This window comes from Mustela putorius, unplaced genomic scaffold, assembly GCF_011764305.1.
Source record: "Mustela putorius furo isolate JIRA1106 unplaced genomic scaffold, ASM1176430v1.1 tig00537291_pilon_pilon_pilon, whole genome shotgun sequence".
NCBI classification, from domain to species: domain Eukaryota; kingdom Metazoa; phylum Chordata; class Mammalia; order Carnivora; family Mustelidae; genus Mustela; species Mustela putorius.
The window spans coordinates 262,372-276,560 of NW_025422429.1; the positions used below are offsets into that span (position 1 = coordinate 262,372).

Here is a 14,189-nt window from a genome sequence, read left to right on the forward strand (position 1 = left end):
AAATTGTTTGATTGATTGATGAACTGGACAGAAAGACAGAGACAGTGAGAGAGGGAGCCCAATTTGAGAAGGAGTAGAAGCCATGGAAGTGGGAGAGGGAGAAGCAGGCTTCCTGCTGAGCACAGAGCCCCAGGAAGGTCTGGAGCCCAAGACCCTGGCATCAGGATCCCAGCAGAAAGCAGCTACCCAGGTGCCCCACTCCATGATTAAATCCGTTTTTCATGATTCAATCCATTGGATTAAGCAACACTCTTTGGGGTCTCCCTCCTTGGGTTAACACTAACACATTGTGTTTTCCTTTGTTGTTTTGTGATCACTGAGGATTTCAGGAATCTTTTCATGTTTCTTGGCCGATGGTTTTTCTCCTTGGGATATTTCTGCTCTAGGATTTTCATTGTTTTGAAGTTACCTATCTATCCTTCTTGTTTCCTAGGTTCTCCTATCTAGAGTTGTATACAGTTCCTTATCTGGTATCTCCATAGAGCCTTTCATACTTTTTTAGTCTTGTCATTTGTTGGGCAAGATTTTTTGTTTGGAACCTTGGAATGAGTAGAGTCCAACTTCCCAACTGCTGCTGCCCCTCAGAACAATTTGTTACTTAAACTGTAACCCCTGGAGGATTTTACTAGTTACCAAGCACATTTACATATGACCTCTAGAAATACATACACTGGCAACAGGTCTTTGGGGAAAAGGAGGATATATGACTGTGAAGCTGGGTAGCTGGGGATGCCCAGCTCGCTCAGGGCGGAACGCCAACCCCCTTCACAGAAGCTGCGCTGGCTGGAAGCCCGGCCGGCCCAGGGCGGAATGCCGCCTGCTTCAGGAAAGCGGAGCACCCGGGAACACCAGGTCAACTCAGGGTGGAATGAAAACTGCCTGCCTCCCTTATCCGTTATCCAGCCTTTCTCTTCCCAGAAGTGCCCGTTGTTAGTTAGAAGAGTTCTTTCAATGTGCTTGTTTAACTATAAACTTTATCCTCCTTCTTGCTTCTCAGCAAGACGGGATTAACATTTGACCTTCCTCAATCCTTCTATTGGCTATTGTTTTCTATCCAATAAAAGTGAGACTGTGGAGTGTTCCTGGCAGCTGTCCTTGTGGACTGTCGTCCCCTGCTCCCCGTCTTTTGCAGATGACTGGTTCGTGCCTAATTCTTCTCTCGTCGCTGACTGGAAGCGGCACCCAAGCTTCCTTAGGCTTCCTGTTTTTGGTATTCTGTTCCACTCATCTCTGCCACCTCCCCCAGTTCCTCAAAATGGTTTTCTATTCTATCTTCCAGAAAACTTCTGATGTCCTCTTTAGTATGTAGGCTCCATCAGTAGGGAATAGCGTTAAAACCTCTTATGTTCCATGTGGATATTCACGTCGTTGAGCACCGCTTGGTCAAAGTCTGCCCTTTTCTGTTGGTCTGTTTTCTCTGGTCATTTCAAGACTCCTTTTGTAAGAAATCCTATCCCATCAGATGCTCCTCTCACTCTCTTTCTCCCTTACTCTTGCTCTCACTGCTTTCTTCAGATTTGCCGGGGAATGACGAGTCCTTTTCATTCCTATGAAAACAGAAGAACTGGCTGCTGATCCACGGACACCATTTTTAGTGATATACAGTGTATATATAATAACTGATATGGAGATGTACATGTGCACCTACATATATATTCTTTATAAAGTATGGAGGTTGGATTAAGTCTAATGTCTCTCATACAGCTTGATAACCTGTCACTCTTTGATCAATAACTTCCATTTTCCCACAGGTCAGAGAAACGGGAAAAAATGCACATATGAACATATGTAGCACGTTAAAAAATGATCACAAATCCTATGATTCCCTATTCCCTTTGATTCACATGGGCTCTGTGACTGTGTTAAACAGTGGAAGAGAGTGGAAGAAACTTGTGTCAGTTTCAGGCCCAAGTCCAAAAGGAACCCCTCTCTTGGAACATTTGCTATTGGAGCTCTGAGTGGACAGGAAAGAAGTCCAACAACCTTGTTACAAAGACAGCACGGAAGTGGAGGGCCAGCTGAGCCTCATCTCCCAATTGTACCCATCAAAGTAACAGGCATGTGCATAAAGTCATCCTGAATCCTCTAGACCAAGCAGCCACCTGCTGAAGGCCACCACCCACTGACCTCAGTTAATGCCGTATTAAGCATAAAAATTGCCCCATGAGATCCTGCCCTAATTTCTGACCCCCAAAACATATGTAATATGACAAAAGGGTTGTTTTAAGCCCCCAAATTTTGAAGTCATTACATAACTAATTGGGCAACATGGCAAATCGTATCCAAAATAATGTAAATCAAAGAATATGTTTAAAGGCACCAAGCTATCTTTTTTTTAATAAGATTTTTTATTTATTTCTTTGTCAGAGACAGAGCGAGTGAGAGCGAGCACAGGCAGACAGAGTGGAAGGCAGAGTCAGAGGGAGAAGCAGGCTCCCCACGGAGCAAGGAGCCTGATGTGGGACTCGATCCCAGGACACTGGGATCATGACCTGAGCCGAAGGCAGCTGCTTAACCAACTGAGCCACCCAGGCGTCCCAAGGCACTAAGTTATCTTAAAAAGTTCTCTGAACACACAGAAAAACAGAAAGAGACCCATAACTACAGAGAACAAATTGATCGTTTCCAAAGAGGAAGCAGTGGGTGGACAGGCAAAATGCGTGAAGTACAGTGGGAGATAACAGGCTTCCAGTTACAAAATTAATAAGTTGCAGGATGAAAGGCACAGCATGGGGAATATGGTTGGTGGTACAGTACGGCGAGCGCAGCATAACATACACACTTGTCAAATCTTATGTTTTATATCTCTGAAAACTAATGCAACATTGTGGGTCAGCTATACTTCAATTAAAAAATCAAAGGACGCCTGGGTGGCTCAGTTGGTTGGGCAGCTGCCTTCGGCTCAGGTCATGATCCCAGCATCCTGGGATCGAGTCCCACATCAGACTCCTTGCTCGGCAGGGAGCCTGCTTCTCCCTCTGCCTCTGCCTGCCATTCTGTCTGCCTGTGCTTGCTCTCCCCCCCCCCCCTCTCTCTCTGATAAATAAATACAATCTTTAAAAAAAATCAAAGGAAGTTTAAAAAAATTAAAAGTGAGCTCTGTTATCCAAATAGGACATACGAGATGGATTTCCCATCATACCATAAATTGAAAACGACTTCTCTTGATAGAGAGTCTTAGCCCTACTCCCTCCACAAAAAAAGAAAAAAAAGAAAAAAAAAACTTTCCAAAAACTTCTTGGTATTTTGACAATTATAACTGTAGTGAGTGATGAGAGTGAAAACAAACTGATAATCCAAGTTCCTCCTCATTTCTTATCCCTTTTATGAAGATGAACAGTAAAATCATATGTAAGAATTAACAACAGAGAGAGGTCCATTTTCCACTCACTATAACCAAGCTGGAATTCTCTCAACTATTATTTTGTTTTAGTTGATTCTGGTGGCAAATGCCAATATGGTTTCACTTTTTGGGCACATGAGAAAGATTTGGTCGGTGAAACAGACATACCATGTTGGCCCAGGCCTGCACTGCCAGGGTTCAGGAAATTGCAAGATACAACCTGACACTTAAAAAACTTCCCATCAACAACTACCGCTGCCCCCCAACATCTTGTTTCTTCCCAAAGACAGCTCATACTGAGACCTGTCCACTGTCAGGGTCAAGCTAAAGGGGGATGCCCACAAACTAGGTGGGAAATGAGAGGATGCAACTGCAGCTCTGTGGGGATGCCTAGGGCCACTGAATGCCCCGTCCTGATTCTCCAGCACAGATGGGGGCAGCCTGCACCACGTGGGTAGAGCTCTAGGACACAGAAAGTACTGGAGTGGCAGTCAACAAACAAATGTGTTTGTGTAATATATAAACCCCCATAGAGTTGTCAATTTGTGGGATTCACTTTTTCTAACTGTTCACCCCATGACATACAACTTCAGGAAACCCAGAGCCCATGGATTATTGTTGAAGGGCACATTCGGACTCAATCAAAGTGTAACTAAGCGTAATCATACACATAAATACAAATATCATTGAAAAAATCAATACCACCTCAAACTTTCTTTTTCATTCCCAAATGAGCTTTTATGAGTTTTAATATCAATTAATGTGCTTATAGAACTGGTAAAAAACAGTCACTGATGAAATTTTAAAATTACCACTCTGCTTTCCCTAATTTCTGTTGATGTACTTTTATCTCACACAAAAATGAATTACTAAGGAATAAATCATACTTCACTGAACACATTTCAGCTGAAATGATGCACCAAGATGTACAGCTTTGGTCAGGCTTATGCTGTTGTTGTCAACATAGTATATGGGGTGTAAGAGCTACTGTCTTTTCCTTCTCCCATGAATATTAGTCCTAACAGATTCTTCACATGGAAAGAAAACTTAGTCTAGAAGATACACTAATTCCTCTCCTCCCTGGTGAAAAATACTGTTCGAGGTATTAGTTTTAGATAGAGAAGCAAGTTCACTTTGGAAAAGCACGCACACAAAAAACCCTCAAACATGACCTTTAATACAGTGATAAGGGTGAAAGTGTAAACTTCATTTGGAAACAGCACTCAAAATACTGTTTTGAAGGGCCTTTACAACAGCGGTATACTCTTTGAAAAGATTTTTCAGATCAACGGATTGAATCATATTTAATTTACCTAGGGACAATTAGGTAAAATTTAAAATTCCAAACAAAAACTTTTAGGAGACAAATAAAATTATATGTGCTTTTATTCCCGCAACTATCTCCAAAATCTAATATTCAATGGTTTAAATTGCTGCATTTCTCATTTGCAATGCAGATGAAGAGAGGAACACAGCAGACACATGTGAGATGAGGTGTGAGGCATAAAAGGGAGTACAGGAGGCAACTGATCAGCTGAATAGCGACTGCCCCAAGGATGACCATACCCTGAGCCCAAGAAGCTCTGAGTACTTTATCTTACCTGGCAAATGGGATTTAGCAAGCATGATTAAATTAAGGTGTGAGGGGGGAGAGATTATCCCGGATCACCTCGGTGGTCCCAATGTAATCATGAGGATCCATAAGGAGACAGGAGGATCAGAATCAGAAGGCAATGTGAAGTTGGAAACAGAGGGATAAAGGTGGTGCAATGAAGGGCCACAAGCCAGGGAATGCAGGCAGCTTTAGAAGCAGGACAAGGCAAGAAAGTGGATTCTCCTCTAGAGCCTCCAGAAGGAACACAGGCTGTTAACACCCTTTTGAACTTCTGACCTCCAGAACTGCAAGATAATCAACTTGTGTTGTTTCAAGCCACTGAGAATTTGTCATTTGCTACAGTGGCACTAAAAAACTACTAGAAAAACTCACTGTGAGACATATTGAGTCTGTACAATGGCAGGGACCATTTCTAGGTAGGACTATCTTCAGGGTGTGGTAGTACTGGGCCTGGAGAGTTGACTGCCAGCATCCTTCCCCCTCCCCCTCCCTGAACCCCAGTGCACCGTGTGCCTCCTCCACTGCAGCCCAGGTGACTCACAGGAAGCTGGCCCCATCCACACTACAGGGAAGGGTTCTGTCATGGAAGCCAGTCATATTCCTCCTGGGCCATTCACACAGCCAGCTGCACAACAACCAGTGCCTTGATACTGTTCTACGAGAGACAGTAACCTAGGTTGTCCCACGCACACAAACGGGAAGGGCTTTACAGAAATATCTGGGTTGTCTCTGAATGTGAACAAGGAAAGCAGTGCCCCCACTGCGGGCAGCCATCACACAGTCATCAGGGGGTGGAAGACAAACTGGCCAGAGGGAAAGGGCAGAGTAGGAAAAATGGAGAGAATCATGGAGACAGTGTGAATAAAACACATTCTCTGCAAGCCCTGCCATGAGCTGCTTCTTCATGAGATTGAAGTTTTTGTTTTGTTTTTTTTTTTGTTTTGTTTTTTTAATCTTTCAGACAGTTTGAGTTAGGATGAGACAACCATCCAAAATGATTCATGAGGTCAGACTTTACGGAAGCTAAGAAAGCCAGATAATAAAAGTAGATGACTCACATGTGTGAAAAGTTTCCTTTCCAACTAAGCGTGGGGGGAAAACTAGAACCTTGAATTTGTGGTTATTCCGCTATTCTTGCTATTTTTCATCACTCAAATGTATTTTTCAAGAATGAGGAACTTATTCTCAATAAATACAGTGATGGTTCCCTGAAAATTTGTAACCAAGTAGGGAAAAGTCAGAGTCTCTAAACAGATTGTTTTGAATTGACTCAACAATCACATAAGATAGACTGTAAAATTTATCAAAGAGTGGGACTGTGTTTCTTATATATGATTTCATGCAAATTTTTGACTACCTGATGATTTTTAGTTTTTGTCTACAGGGTGAGTGAATAAAGGTGTCTCAACATGGTCCAGAACTAATGGTGTTCCCTGGCTCAATATGAAATCCAGGGTCATTTCTGTTTCCTTTTCCATGAACTTCTCCTTCCTCTCATTTGGTCTGTTTTTCAATCGGACTGTTTGTCTTCTTCTCAATTTGTAGGCACTTCAGAGACATGAACTCTTTGAACAGCTGATGTTACAGATGCTTTTCACAGCCTGTTGCCCACATGCAGCTTTACTCTATTTTTTGATATACAAATCTTTTTTAATTTTTTAAAATAAAGTGGCATGTCATTTCTTCTATGGTCTGTGGGTCTTATCTCTACCTAAGGTAGTCTACCACTTCCCAAATATTTACATGCCCCTAGATTGTCTCCAAATTCTTTATCATTTTGTTTGTAGAGTTAGAGCTTAAACCAATTTACAATGTTAATCAATCTGACATCTGCTTACATATGTGATAGGAAGCAAGAGTTCTAAGAAAGAGAGTTCTTTCAGCTCTGAGGGATAGAGCTTAAAGTCAATATTCAATGATACTCTGTCTCATTTTCTAGAAGGAACTGGTGGTTTCTGTTTGGAACTCTGACAATTTTTTTCTTAGTCCCTGAAAGTCAAATAGGTTTATGTCTGTTTTGGTTTGAGTCTGTTCAACTAATTCTCCCTGGGACTTGAAGGCTTTATGAACTGAAGGCATGACTGTTTTTTTCAGCTCAAGTAAATGCTGCATTAGTTCAGTTATAACTTCTGTTATTTTCTCCTTTTGTCCTCAGGATACTTGCAAGGTAGATTTGGACCTGACCTCAGATCTTACTTATTCGTTTCTCATTTCCATCTCTTTGAAATTTTCCTCAGTGTTCAGGGATATTCCTTTGGAAAATCAATTTTGTGGGGCACCTGGGTGGCTCAGTGGGTTAAGCCACTGCCTTCAGCTCAGGTCATGATCTCAGGGTCCTAGGATCGAGTCCTGCATTGGGCTCACTGCTCGGTGGGGAGCCTGCCTGCTTCCTCCTCTCTCTCTCTCTCTCTGCTTGCCTTTCTGCCTACTTGGGATCTCTCTCTGTCAAATAAATAAAATCTTTAAAAAAAAATCAATTTTGTTCTCAGCAGTGATCATTACTGTTTACAGTGTTCCTATTACATGTTACAACTAGTAAATTTAAGTTTCAATCTTTCTTGTATTTTTATGTTTTAAAAGATTTATAAAATTTTATTTGACACAGAGAGACAGAGAGAAAGTGAGCACATACAGGGGGGGAGTGGCAGAGGGAAAGGGGGAGGGAGAAGCAGACTCCCCACTGAGCAGGGACTTCCCGCCCCCCAACACAGGGTTTGATCTCTGGCAGACATTTAACCAACTGAGCCACCCACGCACCCCAAAGCTCCCTTTCAAAATCAAAAAGTATTTTGCTGCTCTTTACTGTAACTGTATCCCCCTCAGACTTCTTGACAATAAGTTTCTCTAGCTCTGTAGTCAGTTCTTAATCAATGAGGACACGTGCTCTGGACCTCAGTTTGGTGTTCCTCCACCAAGATGCTACCTGCCACTCAGGTGTGTGAACTCTTCCAGCTCAGGCCTAGTCACACTTTTGGGAACTCCGGGGCATCAGCGAACCTGCTCTAAGGGGACCATGCTTTGTGCATAAAAGCAGGCCCCTGCCATGAAGCAGCTGCTCTCAAACCTCCCCAAGTTGTCCTTGTGTACACGCACAAAGTCTCTAAGCAACTCAACCTGCTAGGAAAGCCCATTTCTCTATGACCAAGGACCACAAGAGAGGGAAGGTATACCATGGGCCCCACACAGAAAGAGGTCTTCTCTGAAAGCCTTCGAAAGAGACGGCCTTTTCTTCCAGGCATTCCATCATGGCACCTCTAAATTCTGAGATGCTCTTCCACTGATCCCCCTGAGATGCCAAAAGGCACTTGGCAGTCGAATAGGTCCTTCCCACAGCCCACCTACATGATTCTTGAGGGCCTGCCTGGTGCTGGGGATGGGTGAAGGCAACACAGGTGCCTGGTCTTATGCTCTGATGTCACTGGTTCTTGAGAAAAGGAAGGAAAATGAGAGGGTCCAGGAGACTGCACACAACACCATGTTCTCAGAACATCTCCTTGGCCCCCAAGATCACCTTGTCATGGCAATGTCAGCAGAGCATGGCAAGTGCTACCTCAGAAGTCCCTCTGACACCTCAGCAACAGAGAGAGAGCCCACCCATAAACACAATCCCTAGAACCAGCATCCTTTAGGAACCAAAAACCCTATGAGTCAATTACTTTGGTATGTGTTAGTGTATTTTTACCTATGTAAAATATAAGAAAAAGAGGAATGACATACCTGTATGATTTGGGGCAGTACAGCAACTCGATTTTGAGTGTTTTGGATTATAGCTAGATACTTTTTTTCCAAAAAGAAATTTATAATCCATTTAATAAAAACAATGTGAACTGCCATGTATGCAATTTTTATACTATAAATGTTTTCATTGTCTTGAGTTGTAGTAATGTACATACACTGGCGCTGGTCTCAAATGGGGGATGTCTGGAAGAAAACAGAATACATGATTAGGGGAGTGAGTTTAACCCACCACCCTAAACAGTTCAATTTCTCACAAACATATACCTCAGCTATATATTTGATTGGATGAATATCAACTAAAACTTTAAAATTAAAGTACCAGAAATTATTAGGTATGACATTTTTTGGTAGACTTGTTTCTGATTCTGCCTTGTGACCTGACAAAGGTGGGATGGTGGCTCCTGTTACTGCTTGCTTATTACAGCTATGGCATACAGTGGTGAAAGTACTAAGTACTAAGCCACTAAAAATTTTGAGAAAGGATAAGCAATTCTAATAGTAAGGATATTTTCACATACATTATAACTAATTTAATATTTTAGGACTGAAACAAATCTAGAAGAATGTACAGACGTTCTTCATCATTTCAGGTACTTTAACATCCAATACTACCCTAATCAAATCCATGGGACTTTAGTTTTATAGCCTTTTCCTTGTAGATGAATCTGAAGAATAGAATCAGTATAAACTACTTTATGTCTGAAAGAATTCATCTTTGAGTATCAGACTTGACCAGCTCCACAGAATTAATAACAAGTCCCTTTCTTGGTGCAGCCACATTGGGAAACAGTGTGGAAATTCCTCAAAAAAATTAAAATGGAGCTGCCCTATGACCCTGCAACTGCACTCAGTATATACCAAGAAGATAGAGATGTAGTGAAAAGAAGGGCCATCTGTACACCAATGTTCATAGCAGCAATGGCCAAAGTCACTAAAGTGTGGAAAGAACCAAGATGCCCTTCAATGGATGAATGGATAGAGATGTGGTCCATATACAATATGGATCATTATGCCTCCATCAGAAAGAATGAATACCCAACTTTTGTATCAACATGGACTGGACTGGAAGAGATTATGCTGAGTGAAATAAGTCAAGCAGAGTCAATTTTCATATGGTTTCTTACTTCTGGAGCATAAGGAATAACACAGAGGACATTGGGAGATGGAGGGGAGAAGTGAGTTGAGGGAAATTGGTGGGGGAGACAAACCATGAGAGACTGTGGACTCTGAGAAGCAAACTGAGGGCTTTAGAAGGGAGGTAGGTAGAGGGTTGGGTGAGCCTGGTGATGGGTATTATGGAGGGCACGTATTGCATGAAGCACTGGGTGTGGTGCATAAACAATGAATTCTGGAACACTGAAAAGAAATAGAATAAAAAAAAGAAGTCCCTTTCTCCTTCTTTAAATTTCATAATCAATACAAAAAATTATATGGTATTGGACTTGACCTACTACTTGCTGTATGCCCAGCTCTCTTACTGACTTTCTTTTTTTTTTTAAATTTTCAGCATAACAGTATTCATTGTTTTTGTACCACACCCAGCGCTCCATGCAATCCATGCCCTCTATAATACCCACCACCTGGTACCCCGACCTCCCACCTTTTATATACCTGGAGGCACTTGCATGAGGCAGACAAGTTCTCAACAAAGAACTTTAATTTCAATATAGTAAAGCATACTGTTTTCCACAGTGAATCTAGACTATAGACTATTTATCAAATCAGAAACAAGTTCTGAAAAAAATACCCATATACAGATAGCTAACAAATACACAGCCCGGTACCTCTAAAGGTTAGTACTTCTACATCTTTCAAAATGCATCAAGTTTCTGCTGTTTTCCCCTGATCCAAGCATGCACATTTGTGTGTATGTAAGTAAACACCCAAAGACAACTGAATTAGTAGTCCACATTCACCACATGGATTAATGCCTGTTGTGATCTTTTTCCCTCCCAAATTGTTTCTGATTATTCACTTTAACTAATTTTTCCTGCTTTCCAATAATAGGGAGAAGAAAATTTGCTTCCCCACCCCAGCACCAATCAAAGGGATACTTCTGTCCTGTGAGCCTTCATTTTTCATAGGGGAAAACAAACAAACAAACAAACAAACAAAAACCCACAAAACCCTGAGCAGTGAAACTAGAAATTCCCTCATGTTTCCTTCCTTTCTGGAGCTTACTGCCCTTAGGTTGCACAGTTGCCCAAATATTGGCCCCTCCATAAGAAGCTGTAAGTAGCACGTAGTGGATGAAAGATCCAGGATATAAGGAAGGGCTACTCTGGGCAGTTGCATGGCCTGGGATGGTCTGCCTCACCACTGGGCAAGGTCTGGGGTCTGGGGTCACCATACCTCAACACCTTTAAGAGAAGACTTCAACAAGAATGTTTATTTCAACATCTTTGCATGAGAAAATAAACACTGCCTTCAATAAACAGTTTCAATTAAAAATTAAAATTTTAAAACATAATTTTAAATATAATTATACCAAGAAGAATCATGACACATGTTGAATTATTTTAGGAGCCACAGTCTTCCTGAGGTACAAATAAATAGTTTGTACAAATAGGTAAAATCATTTATTAGGAAACTTTAAACCTCTTACAATAAAGTTACCATTAAATATAAGAATAAAGTGAATATTTTGCTTAAAAATAAACAAAGGTCACTTTGAAAGAGAATGGCAGCTTCCCTGTGGACATCCTCTATACCAAGCCCAATCAGTATTTACCAAGTACAAGTTTGTAGATTTTGCTAACATGGTAAATGATGGAAATAAATGAGGAAGACAATATTTTCAAAACAATGTAAAAAGAACTTTAAAACAAATATCTTGATTCCCCTTATTCTTCCACTCTAATTTGTAGTCTTTGGATAATATGTGGGAAAGAACACATGTACATTTAAATTTTAACTTAAATGTCTACTGAAATAAAATGCTATCTTATTAAAATTCCTATCCGAAATTTAAAAAAAAAAAGTCATGGTGACAAATAATGTTGACAATCATGTAATGTAATCCTATCTTAAAACTCAAATGATGCTAAGAATGAATATTTCAAAACTAAATGGTTCACTTTGTTAAAAATATTCTTACTGAGTATTTAAAAAAAAAATCACCCAATGGTATCATGTTTTTAAACTCATTCTACTCATCATGCCTGTATTTTATCCCACCAGTTCTCTCTAATGACTTAGCATTCTTTCTTGTCTGCTCTCCTCTCTTTCCTTTCGCCAGCACCAAAAACACAAAGACTCCAAAGTCCTGAGAGCAGACTGGAGTATCCCTTTGTCTTCTAGAAGCTGTGCATTTTGACCCTACTGGTCCATTCCACCTGCCCAATAGGACAGTGCAGTCAGTGAAGGGAAGGGGCAAGGACAGAATCTTGAGGGATAGCAGAGAGAAATAATCCCCTTAAGAAAACTGGCAAGAATTCCTATCTCACATTGAGGTCTTTCATCCATTTTGAGTTTAATATTTTGTTCTAATAACACAACTCTGGGTGGGCTCCCAGATGGCTCCTCAGTGAGGACACATCACCAGGAAGACCACACCATGATTAGAATTTAGAATCTTTGGCACCCCCACCCCAACCCCTACATTCCCCCAGAGAGGGGAGGGGGCTGAAAGCAGAGCACATCTATGTAAGGAAGCCTCCATAAAAATCCTCATAGCAGGGGTTTCAGGGAACTTCCAGGTAAAAAACATATCCAGGTACCAGGAGGGAGATAAAACCCAGCTCCACAGGAATAGACATTCCTGTGCTTGGGACCCTCCCAGACTGTGCCCTTTGTGTCTCTGCATCTGATCTGTTCATCTGTATCCTTTATCATACCTTTCATAAATTGTAAATGAAAACAAATGTTTCCCAGAGTTCTGTGAGCCACTCAGTTGAACCGGAGGAGGAGTTGAAGGAACCTCTGATTTGTAGTCAAGTTGTAGAGAAGTTGTGGGTAACATGGGACCCTCCTACTTGTGACTGGCACCTAAATGTGATGGAACAGACTGATGGGACTGAGCCCTTAACCTGTGGGATCAAGGCAGACAATGTCAAAGCTGAGTGGAACTACAGGACACCCAGCTGGTGTTGCAGAGTTGCCTGGTGAGGGAAAAATCCACAGCCTCAGCCACAGTGTTAGAAGTGAAGTGCTCTGTGTGAATATGGTAATATGAAAGCAGATGGGAGAACTGAAATGTTTCCTTGACATACACTCTCACACAAAATATTATGTATGCCAGGTCTTTGCTGATGTGATATAGCACATATTCAAGTTCTAGTGAAATATCATAAAGAGTCAACTCAAAAAAAAACAAACAAACATACAAAATATGGATGAGCTGGGAGAAAATAAGCAATGTTTCCTCTTTTCCCATCAAGAGGAATACCATTCCTGAATTATCCAAGATTTTGCTTTTACCTGAATACCATACAGTTCAATAGTACTTGAAGGAAAAAGCATGTTTGGTCCTCAGTGATCCTTTCCCCTGATATGGCCGGCAAGAGTGGAGTGATTCTTGTGGATATATCTTTGCTCCAGAGTGGGGGAAAAAAAGGAGTTCTTTCACCAACGTTCAAAGGGTTTTTTAAAAAATGGCCTTCATTAAAATACATCTGCCCCTCCTTTGGAACCTGCTCACACTACACTCCAGGCCAGCGAGCATCAAAGGGTTGGAAATATGGTACAAAGTCCCATGAAGCCACCTCTCCCTCTAAACTATTCTTCTCTCTGCCAAATTCTGCTTTGGTCAGCCTAAGGATCAAATACCTGTCTTTGGGCAATAAAGTGATGTGCATTAATCAATCAATGGCCCTAACTGGCAAGTTCCTTAAAAACTCATGGGACACAGATGGTTGCCATGACTTTCCCAGGAAGCAGCTACTGTCTTTCCATGAATGCAGCATGAAAATACACAGCTGGGTGAGCAGATGAATGTCCCACTCGTGAAACAATCATGCTGAGGACAATAAACAGTAGTTTTGGATGGCAGATTTAAATTTCATTCACAGCCAAGAAAACACTCCAGATACATGATGTTTCCAACATCTGAGTCCTCCCTTCCATTCCTGTTTCCACCACTTCACTAAATGTCGCCTGTCCTCATTGCATATAAAAAAGGCTCTGATTCTTTCTAATGTCTGTAAGACATTACTGTGAACAAGAGCAGGGGATAATTCCTCCTCCAAACCCATTTATGAAATAAAGGGTTCTATTCAGGATCATGACAAGCTGAGGAATCCCTCAAGAGAATTTCCAGAGTCATTTCAACCTGTAAAGCTGGCTAAAATGTTCCTCACCATCTGCCACACCAGGGCTAGGGACTGATGAGTGTCTCCACCATGCAGGTCCCTCTGGATGACATGATCGCTGGGAAACCAGGCATGAGGCAAGCAAAAATCAGCACCTGCTCTTCTGCAAAGTTTGTCTGAAGTGCTTGAAGCCACCGAAAGAAACAGATTGACTCCTTCAGATCTTACCTAAAAACAAAATTAA

At 41.5% G+C, this 14,189-nt stretch overlaps 1 long non-coding RNA gene across 3 annotated transcripts; it reads right to left on the bottom strand.

The window, feature by feature from the left end:
• Positions 1-608: 608 nt before the first annotated feature.
• On the bottom strand, positions 609-14,138 carry LOC123390204. 3 transcript variants are annotated; one of them, XR_006604871.1, is made up of 3 exons: positions 13,994-14,138; positions 8,676-8,879; positions 609-1,547 (listed from the first exon to the last, which is right to left on the bottom strand). It is a non-coding gene; the product is annotated as an uncharacterized LOC123390204 (long non-coding RNA). The 3 variants fall into 3 exon arrangements; XR_006604870.1 differs by lacking the exon at positions 13,994-14,138 and adding an exon at positions 12,143-12,389; XR_006604869.1 differs by lacking the exon at positions 13,994-14,138 and adding an exon at positions 11,428-12,038.
• Between the last annotated feature and the right edge of the window lie 51 nt (positions 14,139-14,189).